The sequence below is a fragment of the Colobus angolensis genome, unplaced genomic scaffold (assembly GCF_000951035.1).
Source record: "Colobus angolensis palliatus isolate OR3802 unplaced genomic scaffold, Cang.pa_1.0 Scaffold69, whole genome shotgun sequence".
Taxonomy (NCBI): Eukaryota; Metazoa; Chordata; class Mammalia; order Primates; family Cercopithecidae; genus Colobus; species Colobus angolensis.
This window is the reverse complement of record NW_012120598.1, coordinates 5,729,758-5,745,584: the sequence shown is the minus strand read 5'-3', so window position 1 is coordinate 5,745,584 and position 15,827 is coordinate 5,729,758.

Genomic DNA, 15,827 nt, shown 5'->3' with positions numbered 1-15,827 from the left:
CTGCATATTGTTACATTGTATCTTAATTTGTCTGGAAAGTTTCTTCTCCTGGCCAAGTTCTGCATTGCTTTCTGCATATTGTTACATTGTATCTTTCCATGCCATTCTATCCTCTCATTCTGCTTTACTTTCTATTAATTCACCCCCTGACATAGCATGAAAGTATTTCCTTAGTTGTTTGGTTACTTATATCTTCCTCTCATCCACATTAGAAAGTAAACTCTATATTCGTTTGTTCATAGCAGTATGTCAAGAACCAAGAATAGTGCATGCCACACAGAAGGAACTCAGTAAATAAATATTCATTTATTGAATTAATAAATGTATCCAATATTAGCATTTGGTTTTAACATATAATCATTCCTTCCATCATTGAAAATTCAGTTTCCCCAAATTTTTGTAGTAAAGGAGTGTGTTTATTTTATATGTTGGTCCAGTTGTGCTTTTTTGGTCCACATATTAAGTGGAAAAATTACAGAAAGAGAGAATTAAAGTCAGTCAGTACAAGTATGCAACAAACTATTAATGAAGAATGTAACAAAACTCAATAGTGAAGAGTATAACAAAACTCAAGTCCGCAGCATCAGATTCAATGCAGATTAGGGAGGTGTTTGGCAAGCTTCTACGTTACCATTTACACATGGGGTGGAATCTAGTGTAGGATGTAATTTGCTTGTGGAAGATAAAACCTGTGCTTTCTCAAGGCATACACTCTTAGGATGTTCCTTCTGCATTTGTTCTTGCATGCAGAACACGCAGGTGAGGAAAGACGTATTGTTAACCTCACAACCTGGGACATCCAAATGCAACCTGCAGGAATCCCGAAGTCAAAGAGGAATAGGAATATTCTACTTATTTCTGTCTTCATTGGCTGTACTGGAGAGTCATGATGACAAAAAAGACACAGCCCAATGCAGATCAAAACAGAAATGGACACTGGGCTTTTGAAATTTAAACTGAGCAAATGCGGGCTATATGAAATGGAAGAATTGAAAGCCCTGCAAAAGGCAAACTAATTTTAGCTATTAGACTTAGTTTCTACATGTACTACAGATCAACAATGTCTGAAATTGCTGAAATGTCTCTCTATGAGTACCGTTTTTTCCCCAGGGCAGAGCAAGACAAAGGGTGGTATCCAACAGCACTTACAAGCTAGTTTTGAAAATCATGGATGTGAAATTTGGTTAATAAAGTGGGTGGATAAAGACAACTTTCCTTCAATTAGGACTCTGAAGAGAGTGATTTCCCTCCAAGCGCTCTTTGTTTGGGAAAGATTGCAAAGCTGTACTCCTAAATCATTATTGTTGCAGCCTTTACCTCTGCTGCCAGACTTGGCGTAGATTCTACTGGCTTCCCGTGTGATGCTGCCAAGGCTGTTTCTATTCCTTTTATTATGTGTTGGCTCATTGGAAACTCTCCTGGAAATAGCCCAAATGCATATATACACCATGCCACAATGCTGCCAAGTTCTCTCCCTGGGTGTCTTTACCTCATTAAAGTATGTGAGACTGTGTTTCAAGGTGCAGTTCTAAAAACTCACTTTCAATCCACAGGGCTGATTTATTTAATTGAATAATCAATATTGTCTGCTTCACTTTTTGGTTTCAGTAGTTCACTGGAGTTTTATTTCTACTGCTGTCTTCTCTCTATGTAGATATGCAGTTAGAATTTCCTGGATAATAGTCTCCCAAAAATGGTGCAGTGGTAGACCACAAACTTAGATGACCTTGGTAAACAAAGTCTAATTCTACTTATTAGAGTGTATGCATATCTCCACAAATATTTGTGTCTTATGTTTGACTTATTTGAACAGCTTGTTTTAAGGGAAGGTGGTTTAATGTTTTTCTAATTTTCACAATACTTCCAAGGATCCTGATTTTTGGAGACTCCATAAAGGGACTTCTGCTTCTCAGTGGCCTGGTAATTACATTGAGTTTATATGTTCACTTTGTTGAAGGCACTCATCCCACTGCAAGATTTCTGCAAGACCTCTTATTTGTTCTCTCTCTAAATGGGACCCACAATGGTATCATCTAATCAGTTGGGAGGTATATCCCAAATTCATTAAACTATTAATAAGTTCCTTGTCTTTATGGTTGCCATTACTTAAAATATAAACTAAAACTGTTTAAAGCTTATGTCTACAAAGTCATTTCTCTCATTAAAATTTCCCTGTGCTTTCTTCATTGTGATCAAAGGGATTTGAGTTAAAGTAAGAATTCAGGGAGGACACTTAATTGTCTTTTTAGTTCCAAACTGACACACCTTACCCAAACTTTTTATTAACTCATGGCCTTGGTCCTTAAATTCAGATGAAAAACTCACTTCCAATAAAGCATGTTCAAAATTAATCTCTCTGTAACTTTTGATGAATATTCTTTCCTTTTGTGTTTGCTTCTTTACCATGGTCTGTTTTTATTATTAGGTTTTATAAGAATATTATATTTTTCTTGATCCAATTTTTGAATTATTTGGACCGTGTGTTTTAGAATTTTTCTCTATCACAAATGTGAAAATAAACCTGTGGGTATTATGTACCCACAAAAAGTTAAAATGAAAACATTTTTAAAAATAAAATTGTGAGTAGGCCGGGCGCGGTGGCTCAAGCCTGTAATCCGAGCACTTTGGGAGGCCGAGATGGGTGGATCACGAGGTCAGGAGATCGAGACCATCCTGGCTAACACGGTGAAACCCCGTCTCTACTAAAAATACAAAAACTAGCCGGGCGAGGTGGCGGGTGCCTGTGGTCCCAGCTACTTGGGAGGCTGAGGCAGGAGAATGGCGTGAACCCGGGAGACGGAGCTTGCAGTGAGCTGAGATCTGGCCACTGCACTCCAGTCCGGGCGACAGAGCGAGACTCCGCCTCAAAAAAAAAAAAAAAAAAACATGAAATCTGATTCAAGTCTTAAAATATATGTATTAAAAAATAAATCGATCTATAACTCCTTATTTCTGAGTTGAAACTGAGAAAATGTAAAAATAAAAAATAAAATATTTGATTAATCTATTGACTTTGAGTGTCTTCTCTTTCTCCTCCTCCCTCTGTCTCTTTCTTGATTTATATACTACAATTTCCAAAGTCTTGAAATACCTTGTAAATTTCAAGATGATATGAGAGAGGGTACTTAGAGATAATGAAGGAAAAGTGTCATTTGAAGAACCTGAACTAATAGGTGGTTTTTAGTACCTAAGTTAAATAATAATATTTGCATTAGGACAAACTAAGTACTTAATAAATATCAACTGCATAATAAAGTAATAAATTAATTATAACTAATTTAAAATTAAATTAAAATAACATTAGTAAATTGATTTAATTGGTTAATTTGTAAATTAATTGGTTAATAAATTAGTAAATTAATTGGTTAATTTGATTTCAAAAGTATAAGTATACTAGATTGTATTTTAAAATGCACCCAAGATTTGTATTCATCAGGTCTAGTAAAACATGCAGACACAGAAATGACTGGCACAAAGGAAGAAGTTTATATGCACAGAACTCTACAAGCAGGAGCCAGTCCACATGTAGGGCCACAGTCAGAAACACCAGGTCAGCCAGGAGGCAGAGGGAGCAAGCAGATAATGTGAGGCAGAGCTTTAATGGGCAAGGCAGGGTAAACAACTTAGAACTGGCAAGTGTGAACAATTTCAGTGTACTGTAGATTGTAGGGGTTTCCTGAGTTGTCTGGTACCTGGCAATGGAGTGATTAGGGCAGGGAAATATTGGCCTGGAGTGTAAGAGCCTCATGGCACTGAGTGAGCTCTGGATTGGTTAATTCACCTAAGAAAGGTTCACTCCTGGTGAGTTGTTTGCTATCTCTAGGATTTAGCTAACTCTGGGGGCACAGTCTCCTCCAGTGTCAGCAAGCACACAAGTTATAAAAGTATCAAAATACAAAGACTTGCTCAACAGATTAGATAATTTGTTGTCTATTATTTTTGTTTGCTCAATTTCTCTGTTTTGGGGTGAGAGGATCTCTAGTCCATTTAGTGTGGTTCTGGGAAGGCTTTTCAACAAGCAGCCCTGTCATGCCTGCCATTCATGTTCCCCAAGCAGATGATTCAAGTCTATTCATAGCCATCTGTGCTGAACACTATTCCCTTCATTTGGACTTCTCAAGAATAAGGCAACAAAAAGCTTTTCTGTTTTTTCGTCTTAAGAAATTTTAAGTTGGGTTTATCAACTTGCCACCAAAATAACTGTAATGAAATAGTTTAAATTTTCTATACTAGAAACTATAACCAATACCGAGGATAAACACTAACTACCAACTCTGACCTCAATGTCAAGCGTTCGTGAACGCTTCCACCAGTTCTACACAGGGTAGATAAATTTAATTCCTTCTTGTGGAACACAGAATGTGATCTGTAATATTGTAACTGAGATTTAAAATAAAATAATTTTGATTTCCAAACTTGAATCTGTCGATTAACTTGTGTTCATCTATTTTCTTTTCAAATTAAAAAAAAGCCTCTGTAAGTGTATGTAAATGAAGGGTGATAAGGTACTAACAAAAATAGTATAAACTGATGAACAAAAATAATACTAAGTAGATTCTGGCTTCTTTGTTCTAGTGCAATATTTAAAATCATCAATAACTTGAAAAACTAGTGCTGACTTTGGAGATCAATACTGTAGGAAGGGGAGAGACAGCAGTAGAAAGAAGGCTTAGGAAATTCTTCATCATACTCTCTTTTGTACTTACTCATTTCTAGAATACCAAGAAATGTTATATCGTATGCTTCATCTTCCCAGCTTTCATTTAAGGACTTGTAACTCCCAGTAGTCTGAAGATAATAAAAGAGCCTTTAGACTTGTAACTAAAAATACTTTCCCTATATATTTCCCACCTCATCTACTTCACCCTTGTAGACTTCTGTTCAAAAACATTTCCAGAGTTCTAAAACATGGTTCTTGCGTTACATTTCAATTTCCCTATATCTGACATGTTTTAAGTTATTCATGTTTATATTAGGGGACCATTGCAGATCAGTGTAAGTTTCCCACCCTTCTTTAGGACTGCTGAAATGTTGAGGAGCCGTGTTTCAATGCTGTAGCTTTTTACTGACGTGCTACATCCTACTCTCAGGATGTAGCAGTGGGTCATCTTGTCAAGCAGGAGGGCTGTGTTGGCACTGTGGTGCCTCTGTATTACTCTCTACTTAGAATAGGCATCTAAGACTCCACAAAATAATATGTATAAATCTTGTTTCTTTTTCACTTTTTCTTTTTATTTTTTTCTTTTTTTTTTCTTTTTGAGAGCAGAGAGTCTTGCTCTGTTGCCAGGCTGGAATGCGTTTGGCGCAGTCTCGGTTCACTGCAACCTCTGCCTCCCGGGTTCAAGCAATTCTCCTGCCTCAGCCTCCCGAGTAGCTGGGACTACAGGCGTGCACCACTATGCCCAGCTAATTTTTTTATAAACCCTGTTTCTAAAAGCTACTCTGAATGAAATGATGAGATTCCTGACCCTATTCTAAACATGCAGTGCCCCTCCCTACTGCTCCATATGTCTGTTCACAGTTATCTGTCATAGAGATCCTTTGATACAAGGGCAGGAGTCCCCAGCCTGTTTGGCACCAGGGGCAGGTTTCATGGAAGACGGTCTTTTCACTGACTGGGAGCAAGAAAGGGAGGTGGTTTCGGGATGATTCCAGCATATTACATTTATTGTGCACTTTGTTTCTATTATTATTACATTGTAACATATAATAAAATAATGATACAGCTCACCGTAATGTAGAGTCAGTGGGATCCCTGAGCTTGTTTTCCTGCAACTAGACGGTCCCATCTGGGGGTGATGGGAGACAGTGACAGATCATCAAGCACTGGATTCTTACAAGGAGTGGGCAACCTAGATCCCTCACGTGCACAGTTCACAATAGGGTTTGTGCTCCTGTGAGAATCTCAGGCTGCTGCTGATCTGACCGGAGGCGGAGATCAGGCAGTAATGCGAGTGACAGCAGTGGCTCTAAATACAGATGAAGCTTCCCTTGCTCACGCACTGCTCACCTCCTGCTGTGTGGCCTGGTTCCTAACAGACTGGTAGTGGTCCATGGCCCAGGGGTTGGGGACACCTGTTCTAGGATATTAGTCTAGTTCTGCTCTTTCCAACAATTTAATATATGAATACTTCTAGATCTTTTTGTTTTCTTTTAGAGACAGGATCTCTATCACCCAGACTTGAGTGCAGTAGTGTGATCACAGCCCACTTCAGCCTCAACCTCCTGGTCTCAAGTGATCCTCCTGCCTCAGCCTCCCATGTTGCTGAGACTACAAGTATACAACATCACACATGGCTAATTTTTTAAATTTTTGTATAGATGGAGTCTTGCTCTGTGCCCAGGCTGGTCTTGAACTAGTGATCTCAAGAGATCCTCCTGCCTTGGCCTCCCAAACTGCAGGATTACTGGCATGAGCCACAACATCCTGCCTCTTACAATGTTTATGACATATTTTAGACAAAAGATAATAAAAAAATATATTGCAAACATATACAAAGATGCTCCATATCATACATCATTTAGGAAATGCAAACTAAAACAATAAGGTACTACTGCATACCTACTCAAATAGGCAAAATCCAGAGCAACAGCAAATACTGGTGAGGATATGAAGCAACGAGAACTCTCATTCACTGGTGATAGAAATGCAAATGCCATAGACACTTTGCAAGACAGTTTGGTAGTTTCTTACAAAGCAAAACATGTTTTAACCATATGATACAGCAATCACATTCCTTTGTATTTACCTAAAGGAGTTGCATGAAATGTGCACAAAAACCTACACATGATTTTTTTATAGCTTTATTCATAATTGCCAAAACTTGGAAGCAACCAACATGTCCTTCAGTAAATAAATGGATGAATAAACCAGTAAATCCATGAAATGGAGCATTGTTCACCACTAAAATGAAATGAGCTATCAAGCCATTAAAACAAACATGGAGGAAACTTAAATGTATATTACTAGGTGAAGTCAATTTGCAAAGGCTGTATACTGTATGATTCCAACTGTGTGACACTCTGAAACAGGAAAAATTATGGAGACAGTAAAAAGATTAGCGATTTCCAGTCCAGGAATTAGGAAAGAAAGGGATACACGGATGAAGCACAGAGGAATTTTAGTGCAGTGAAACTACTCTACTATACTACAGTGGTGGATACATGTCATTATATATTTGTCCAAATCCAGAAAATGTTTGGCATCAGGAGTGAGCCTAATGTAAACTGTGGGCTTTGGGTGCTAATGAGGTGATATCGTAGGTTCAACAGTTATAACCAAGGTACCATTTTAATGAGAGATGTTGATAATGGAAGAGGTTGTGCCTGTGTGAAGGGAGGGCATATATGAGACCTCTTTGTACCTTCTGCTTAATTTTGCTGTGAACCTAAAACTGCTCTAAGAAATAAAGCCTATTTTTGGCCGGGCACAGTGACTCATGCCTGTATTCCCAGCACTTTGGGAGGCCAAAGCAGGTGGATCACGTGAGATCAGGAGTTTGAGACCAGCCTGGCTAACATGGTGAAACACCGTTTCTACTAAAAATACAAAAAACTTAGCCAGGCATGGTGGCACATGCCTGTAATCCCAGCTACTCAGGAGGCTGAGGCAGGAGAATCGCTGTAACCTGCACTCCAGCTTGGGCAACAAGAGCAAAACTCCATCTGCAAAAAACAAAAAAGAGAAAGAAAAAGAAAAAAGTCTTTTAAAAAAGTTACAATATTTAAATAATAATCTATTGAACATACACATTCACTTTCAAGTTTAATAAGTTAAAATTAAAATCACAGTTGTAGCTTTCTGTGTCCTCCTCCTCCTCTGCTCACTTTCCTTCACTGCCAAGGGAAAACATTCTTTAACTTTTTAGTCATTACTCAGCTGTATATGTGCACTTTTACATCTGACTACACCCATATGCAACTTATGGTACTGTTTACATGTTTTGAAAATTCCCGCACAGAGTATCACAGTAATGATGAAAGGTGTTTATGATATGTAATGATGCTAGTTTATGTAATAATATTGTATACATTTTCATTATTCTGAATATTTCATTTATATTAACCACTTCTTTTTTTTTTTTTTTTTTTTTGAGATGGAGTCTTGCGTTGTCTCCCAGACTGCAGTTCAGTGGTGCGATCTTGGCTCACTGCAACCTCCACTTCCCAGGTTCAAGTGATTCTCCTACCTCAGCCTCCTGAGTAGCTGGGATTACAGAAGTGTGTCACCACACCCAGCTAATTTTTGTATTTTTTTAGTAGAGACAGGGTTTCACCATGTTGGCCAGTCTAGTCTTGAACTCCTGACCTCAGGTGATCCACCCGCCTTGGCCTCCCAAAGTGCTGAGAATACAGGCTTCAGCCACGGTGACTGGCAAAAATTGACCTTTTTGTTTTTACCACATATATATTTTTTCATAAATAGATACTGGTTTTGTCCTAATTTAAACTTTTACAGTTACTAAAAATTACAACATAGCAATAAACCTACTGTAGAATAATAGGCATTTTTGGACATAAACTTAATGTAAAATAGTTTTTACCATAAAAAATAAGCTATTTAGTTTTGTTACATAATGCTCTCTCTCTAAAATTGATGTACAATTTTCAGTACTACCTGTAGTATTAGTTTGGTGCAAAAGTAATGCACTTTTGCCATTACTTTTAATGTCAAAAACCGCAGTTACTTTTGCATCACCTAATAGTATATAAATGTCTCCACTGTTCCACATACTTACCAAGGTAGTCAAATCTGGTAAAGAATTTTATTAACAGTGAAATGAGTCAGGCATGTTGGTGCATACCTGTAGTCACAGCTACTCTGGGGACTGAGACTGGATGGTCACTTGAGCCTCCAGGTTTGAGGTTGCAGTGAGCTATGATCCCACCACTGTACTCCACCCAGGGCAACAGAGTAAGACCCTGTTTCAAATAATAATATTAGTAATGATGAAATGAGTGTCAGTTGTTACATTTATTGGCCATTTAGGCTTCTTTAGTTTGTGAATGTTTAGTTCATATACTTCGCTAACATTACCATATTGTTTATCTTTTCCTTATTGCTTCACAGTGGTCTTATGGCCATTAATTATGGATGTCTATATTTATTATATGTATTTCCACCTAAACTTGTCTTTTCACGGATTTTATGGGGACTTTGCATTAGTAGGAGCATTTATACAGTTCTTTATGAGTTGAAATTTTTAAAATATCATGTAAGAAATTATTCTCTATTCTAAGACCATAAGAATATTTTCCTCTAAAATTTCTCTAAAGGTTTTAAAGTTTTGTCTTTTGTATGTATGGAAATTATGTTTATATATGGTCTGACTTCAGGAATCATTTTTTTTGTTTTGTTTTAGTACAGGTAGCCTGTTGTTCCGGTATCATTGATTGAATGGGTCCTTTTTACCTCATTGTTTTCTAAGATCACCTTTCTCATACATGCAGTGATCTTTCCCAGACTATCTATTCTTTGAGTCTATTTGGCTATTCTGGCAATAAATTACCATTCTGTTTATATATTCCCGTAACTTCATAATGAGTTAAGCTACCTGGGTAGCCTCCACCTTTTTTAGCTTCTTAAACATTGACTTAATTATTCTGAGGCTTCTTCACTTTTGAATTACTTTCAGCCCTCCTTACTTCCACATACATTTTAGAATTGGCTTGCTAAGTGCCTCAAAAAAAGATTCCAGTGGAATTATAATTGATATACATTAAATTATATTAAATGTATGGGTTAATTGAGGGAACATTGACATCATTATGACACTGATTCCTTCAAAAGTTATGAACATTTACTGGAATAACTTTTCCAGTAAATGTTTGATTTATGCTGTTACTTTGTATTTTGTTTCTATATTAAATTGCGTATTTTTCTTATAACAATTTTTTTAATTTAGTACTAGTTTGTAACTAGTTTGTATTGACCCTATATTCTACAGTTTTATTAATTCTCATTCTAATTGGCAAGTAGAATCTCAGAGTTTATTTTTGGTGGGGGATGAGGTAAACAAATCTATAAATTTTAAATACTAGTGTATTTACAAAAAGATAGCTTTTGCTTCTTAACAAGCCAGCCATCTGGGTTGTGCAGTTCTGATTTTGGCTGGGCTCCTCATGTATACAAGTGCCTCTAGCAGCCAGCCAGCAAGCCGAGTCCTCTTCAGAGGGATGGGCTGGGAACATGGTCCACTGGGCCTCTCATATCTTTCATTGTCTCCCATCTAGCTCAGGGCAGCTCTGCATGGTTTCCAGAGAAAAGAAGTGTGTGTTGTCTCTTAAAAGTCTAGGCTCAGAACTGGAAAAGCACCGTTTATGCCACACAATTGTGGCCAAATAAGGCAAAAGTTCAGCTCAAATTCAAGAAAGAAAAATTGGCTATACCTCCCCTTGGAAGTAGCTACAAAATCACATTGGCAAAGGAACAGGGATTACAGGAAAAGGGGCCCTTTTACATTCACATAATCACACCTTTGTTTCTTGGTCTCTCGTATCATTTTTGTTGGCTTTCTGGTTAGTTTTTACGAAGTAAGATAATACTTTATTATACTTTTGGATCAAGATTTTTGTGATGCTCGTTGGAAATTATTTGTAGTAGAGGAGCTGATGGATTAATAGGCAAGAGCCTTGATCGTGGTATAAACCATCACATGAATTGGTATCAGCAAAGGGTATCAGGCTATCTATGCCAAAGCCTTTGCATTACTTTTGTTTTTTTCTTTTTGAGACAGAATCTCACTCTGTCACCCAGGCTGGAGCACATTGGCACGATCACGGCTCACTGCAACCTCCGCCTCCTGGGTTCAAGTGATTCTTGTGTCTCAGTCTCCCAGGTAGCTGGGATTACCAGTGGAGCAGGATGCACCACTACGCCCTGCTCTTTTTTTTTTTTTTGTATTTTTAGTAGAGACAGGGTTTCACCATGTTGGCCAGGCTAGTCTCGAACTCCTGACCTAGAAAGATCTGCTTGCCTAGCCTCCCGTGTGCTGGGATTACAGGAGGGAGCCACCGCGCCTGGCCTGCATTACTTCTTCAATATACTTTTATACACATTTTGTGTGAATCTTACAAATCGTACATGCTCCTATACTTCCTGTTTTTATGATTCGCATATACTTCTCTAAAGCTACCTTAGTTCCGTGCCATGTTGCACATGACTACTTCACCTTTCATTTATCAGTTTTGTGTTGGCTGTTTACATTTTCTTTTCAGTACAGTAGTTTCATAGTTTCTGCCTCTTTTTACCCTGGGCTCTTACTATCTCTTTGATAGAAAGAGTTAATTAATTTTAAAAATCTCTTTTTTTTTTAAACTATTTTGGTCTATGGATCCTCCTATATGTCAGTCTGTCAACAGTATATTTTACATTCTGCTGTCATAGAAGTGAAAAATATAGAACCAAACAAATCGTGTGATTTCTGCTCTCATAAAGTTTACACTCCAATAAATAAACATAATTGTACTGTGTGACAGAGAGTCACCCGTCTTCCAAGCTTGAGACTCTCTTTAGCATTTTCTATGCTTATGTAATCGGAGGAGGGCCATGAACAGGTTGCTTTATCATAGCATGGATCTTTTAGGAGGCATTGGGGCTCCAGTTCTCAAATTTGCTGTTATTTTTTCCTCATACCATTAAACAAATCTGAGCTACATGAAAAAAAAAAAAAGTGATATCATTTAGAAGAGTCATCTGCATTGCTTTTCAGATCAATTTTAATGCTTATATTGAATCCAAATCTGTCCACCACTTTTGTAAAGTTAATCAATGGCAACAATTTATGTAAGTGAGTGACCAGGCCCCTTAGAGAGAGAAGAATGCAGAGTGTGAACTGCCAAGTTCATCACACATTCTGACCCTTTACTTTGGAAAGAATGAGTTTGCACAGCTCTGCAGGTAGTGACTCCTCTCATGTGTTGGCATCACATATAAGCATATGTGGGAGCAGGCATAGAAGCTGTGTGGCCCCCAGCAAGATGCACGGCCATCGAGGGTTTGATTGCCTAAATTGTATTAGCTTAGCTGGGTGCGGTGGCATGTTCCTGTAATCCAAGCCACTCAGGAGGCTGAGGCCGGAAGATCACTTGAGCCAAGGAGTTTGAGGTCGCAGTGAGCTGTGATGGCACCTTTGTACTCCAGCCTGGGCGACAGACTGGAGGGGTGTCTTTAAGACTTTGTCTCTAAAATAAATAAATCTAATTAGCCTGGGAGTTCCTTGAGAGCCAGAGTGCTTGATTCTCTTTCAGCTCCAGTGTCCCATCCTAATGCAGTTTCTGGAAGATACTCAGTAATAGCTGGTAAGAGAATATGAAAACAAATTGTATGTGTATTGACATAATTTTAAAAACGGCTTTCTCCTTCAGGCTTATTTTGGTTCATAGACACTTTGAAAATGTTATTAATAGCATGATCCCTGGACATCACAGATATAAGGGCTTGCATTCACCAGCCTAATTACAGATCTGTTTTCTGAGTAACATTTTTAAATAGGGCAAAAGAGAACAATGCTTATTGCAAACCTTTCAGTCCCCTTCAAGGGGGCTAACATTGAGGGAAACTTGTGGAAAAGTCAGCTGATTTTGAACAATGTATTAGTCAGGGTTCTCCAGAGAGACAGAACCAATCGGATATATGTATATATAAAAGAGAGTTAATTACGGAGAACTGGCTCATACAATTACAAGGTGAAGTCCCACGATAGGCTGTCTGCAAGCTGGGGAAAGAGATAAGCTGGTAGTAGCTCAGCCCAAAGCCTCAGAACCAGGGAGGATGACGGTGTAGCCTTTAGTCTGCAGCCAAAAGGCCCAAGAGCCCCCAGGAAACCGCTGATGCAAGTCCCAGAGTCCAAAGGCAGTGGAACTTGGAGCGTGATGTCCAAGGGCAGGAGAAGTGGAAGCAAGTGTCCAGCAGGGGAAGAAGAAAGAGAGTCAGAGCAGGAGCAAGAGAGAGAGAGCGAGAGGAGGTGCCACACACTTTTAAATGACCAGATCTCTTGAGCACTCACTCACTCTCAGGAGAACAGCACCAACAGGACAGTACTAAACCATTCATGCCCTCATAATCCAAACACCTCCCGTCAGGCCCCATCTTCAACAGTGGGGATTATAATTCAACACGAGATTTGGGCAGAGGCAAATATACAAACTAGATCAAACATTTTTAATGAGCCAGATGTTTGTCATTGATGTCTTCTCAACCGTCATCTCTGAGCATTCTATAATGGTTTCTTATACATCCTGGAGAATGAGTCTTCCCTCTCCCCTCCAAATGTAGAGATTGGTCAAATAACAATACCAGTATTAAATCTACTTAGTCAAAAGCAGGTTGGGCCCTTTTGCAGCAAAGGGAAGGCACATGATCACTAGGATGTCTGTTTAATGTGTAGGATATGGTGAATGTCTCATTCTTGAATCCTGAAGTAGGTTTGACTGCAGGCGTCCAGAAGTTGATTGAAGCTCTGCTCCAAAGAGGGGAAAAAAGTTTTTGTATGATTGAGACAGTTTCTGTAATAAAACGACCTGCTACAAAATACTTGTAGCACTGATATTATTAAAATGAATTAAATGGTAAGTCATATTAAATGGTTTGGTGAGGGTTGAAGTTCTAAATTTCTGAAAATGATGCTTTTATTCACTCGTTCTCACCTTCAGAGACTTTGCTGCTGTTAGTGACCTAGTTAGATATGCTGTCACCTCTGGTAGGTGGAGAATCCTCTGTGTAGGTGGCAGTATTAAAAGGTTTATTACCACTTTTTCACCTTCTTCCTGTCAGTCGAGTTCTTCCTAGGCCCTTCTCCTGATGGTCTCACTTTTGGCTATGTTTCGACATCAAGAACTGTTGATGTTTAATTGTCACTTTCTTTAGAAATGTGGAAATGTGTCCTGAAATGAGAACTTTATTACACTTTGTATAGAAGTTATAATGTTGCTTAGAACTTCAATGTGTAATGCTCTGAATTCTTCCTGTTTTTGTTTTGTTTTTTGCTAGATTATCTTTCACAGACTGGATTATAATCTGTGGCTTTTCTAACGGAAATAAGACCTGCTCATATATCAAGATATTTCCTAATTGTTTCTGTAAATACATCGCAGTTGTTTAATTGACACCTAGTAATGGTCATTTCAAATGAGTATTAATTTATTAAGTCATCTTTGTCAAAATGTTCAAAGCAATACTACAATCAATATTTTATTGACCAAATGTGCCATATTAGTGAACAAATACAGAAGTCTAGATCTGACTATTATAGTTACTTTCTTAGAATACAATTCAAACTTTGATACAAAAGCTATAGCCATTGAACAAATCACATTTCTTATGTAGTTTTGTTAAAGACACTGGTTGTTACCATCAATTAAAAATATTATTTTATTAAGATTTTCTCTGAAAATTGAAAATCTTATCAATGAGTAAGATACACTAGCTGTCTTCAGGAAGTTTACAGTCTAGTGTGAAGTATTAGAAAAGGACTAGTGAGATCCAGCAAGGACAGAGTAAGAGAGAAGACATAAACATCAGAAGAACAATAAATATGAAATTTTCAAAGCATGGTGAAATTGACATCAGTGTCTTTGATGGAGAAAAGTAGACTTTTAAGTTTTTCTTTGTTAGTTCTCTAATATTCCGTTCATGTTTAGGGCAGCAGTTACTGGATTCTTGCACCTTACGCAGTGTAACTGTCCTTTAATACTTTAGCTCTAGAGTTTACTAGCTATTCATTGTGTGTATAAGTAGTGCAGGAGCAATGAATTTAGAATGAAACTAGCCTAGTTTTTCCTCTTACCCATTTAACAAACAAATGTTGGGGAAAATATGGTCAAATATGAAAACTGTAGTGAATGAAAGATACTGAACAGAGAAACATGATATGAAAAAAATATATAAGAATAGGATTTCATAGAAAATATTTTACCCATTTCCGTTCTTCTATCTGAAACATAGTAAGTATGTATTAGAAAATTTAGCCTTTCATTAAAAGCTCACGTTGGAATTTTGTTCAACTTAGCCAAGCATGTCTAATTAGCATTCCCGAAAGTTGAATTGCTTCTAAGTTAGAATTGTTAGGATGATCAAAAAAATCACTTAGTATAGAACTCTTCTGAGGAGTTACGAGCATTATTTCTCTTCAATACTTGTTTTCTTCACCTAAGACAATACTGTCTCATGCAGGCAAATTTCACTATTTAGACAAAAAGAAGTAGTTTTCCTCATTGCAAATATCCAGGGCTCACCCTCTGTCAATCTCTCTACTCTCCAAATTTTTTCTTATAAATTTTAACTACCTTGGTCTTCTAAACTCCAAATGTCTCCTCAACTCAGCAGGACCACTAATCTTTGTTCAATTCTCTGTGTTTTGCATTTAAGCCTGGGAACCCTATTAAAGCAATAAGCTGAGGCAATGATGGGGCTTACCTCATTTGTTTTCTCTTATTCAGGAATCACTTTCTTGTACTGCATATTTCTGTTGTTCAATATAAAAACAAAAATGAAAGCAAAACAACAAAAACAGTTGTTTTATATATTTTGCTTGGTTTTCTAGTATTTTAAGATTAGAAAATAAATCTGGTTTTCTTCACTGTAAGCAGAAGTCAGATTTTTCAAAAACCTATTAAAATATTTATTTCTCTAATTCTAAACTTGTTATATAGTTGTTTCCTTTCTATTCATACCGAGAGTCTGAATATCCTAAAGCTTAAGATACCAAGTTGCCTGGGTTTAAGTCTCTGCTTTGACAATTACCTATTAGGTGACCTTGAAAAGCCTTCTTGGCCAGGCTCATGCCTATAATCTCAGCACTTTAGAAGGCCGAGGTGGGTGGATCAAC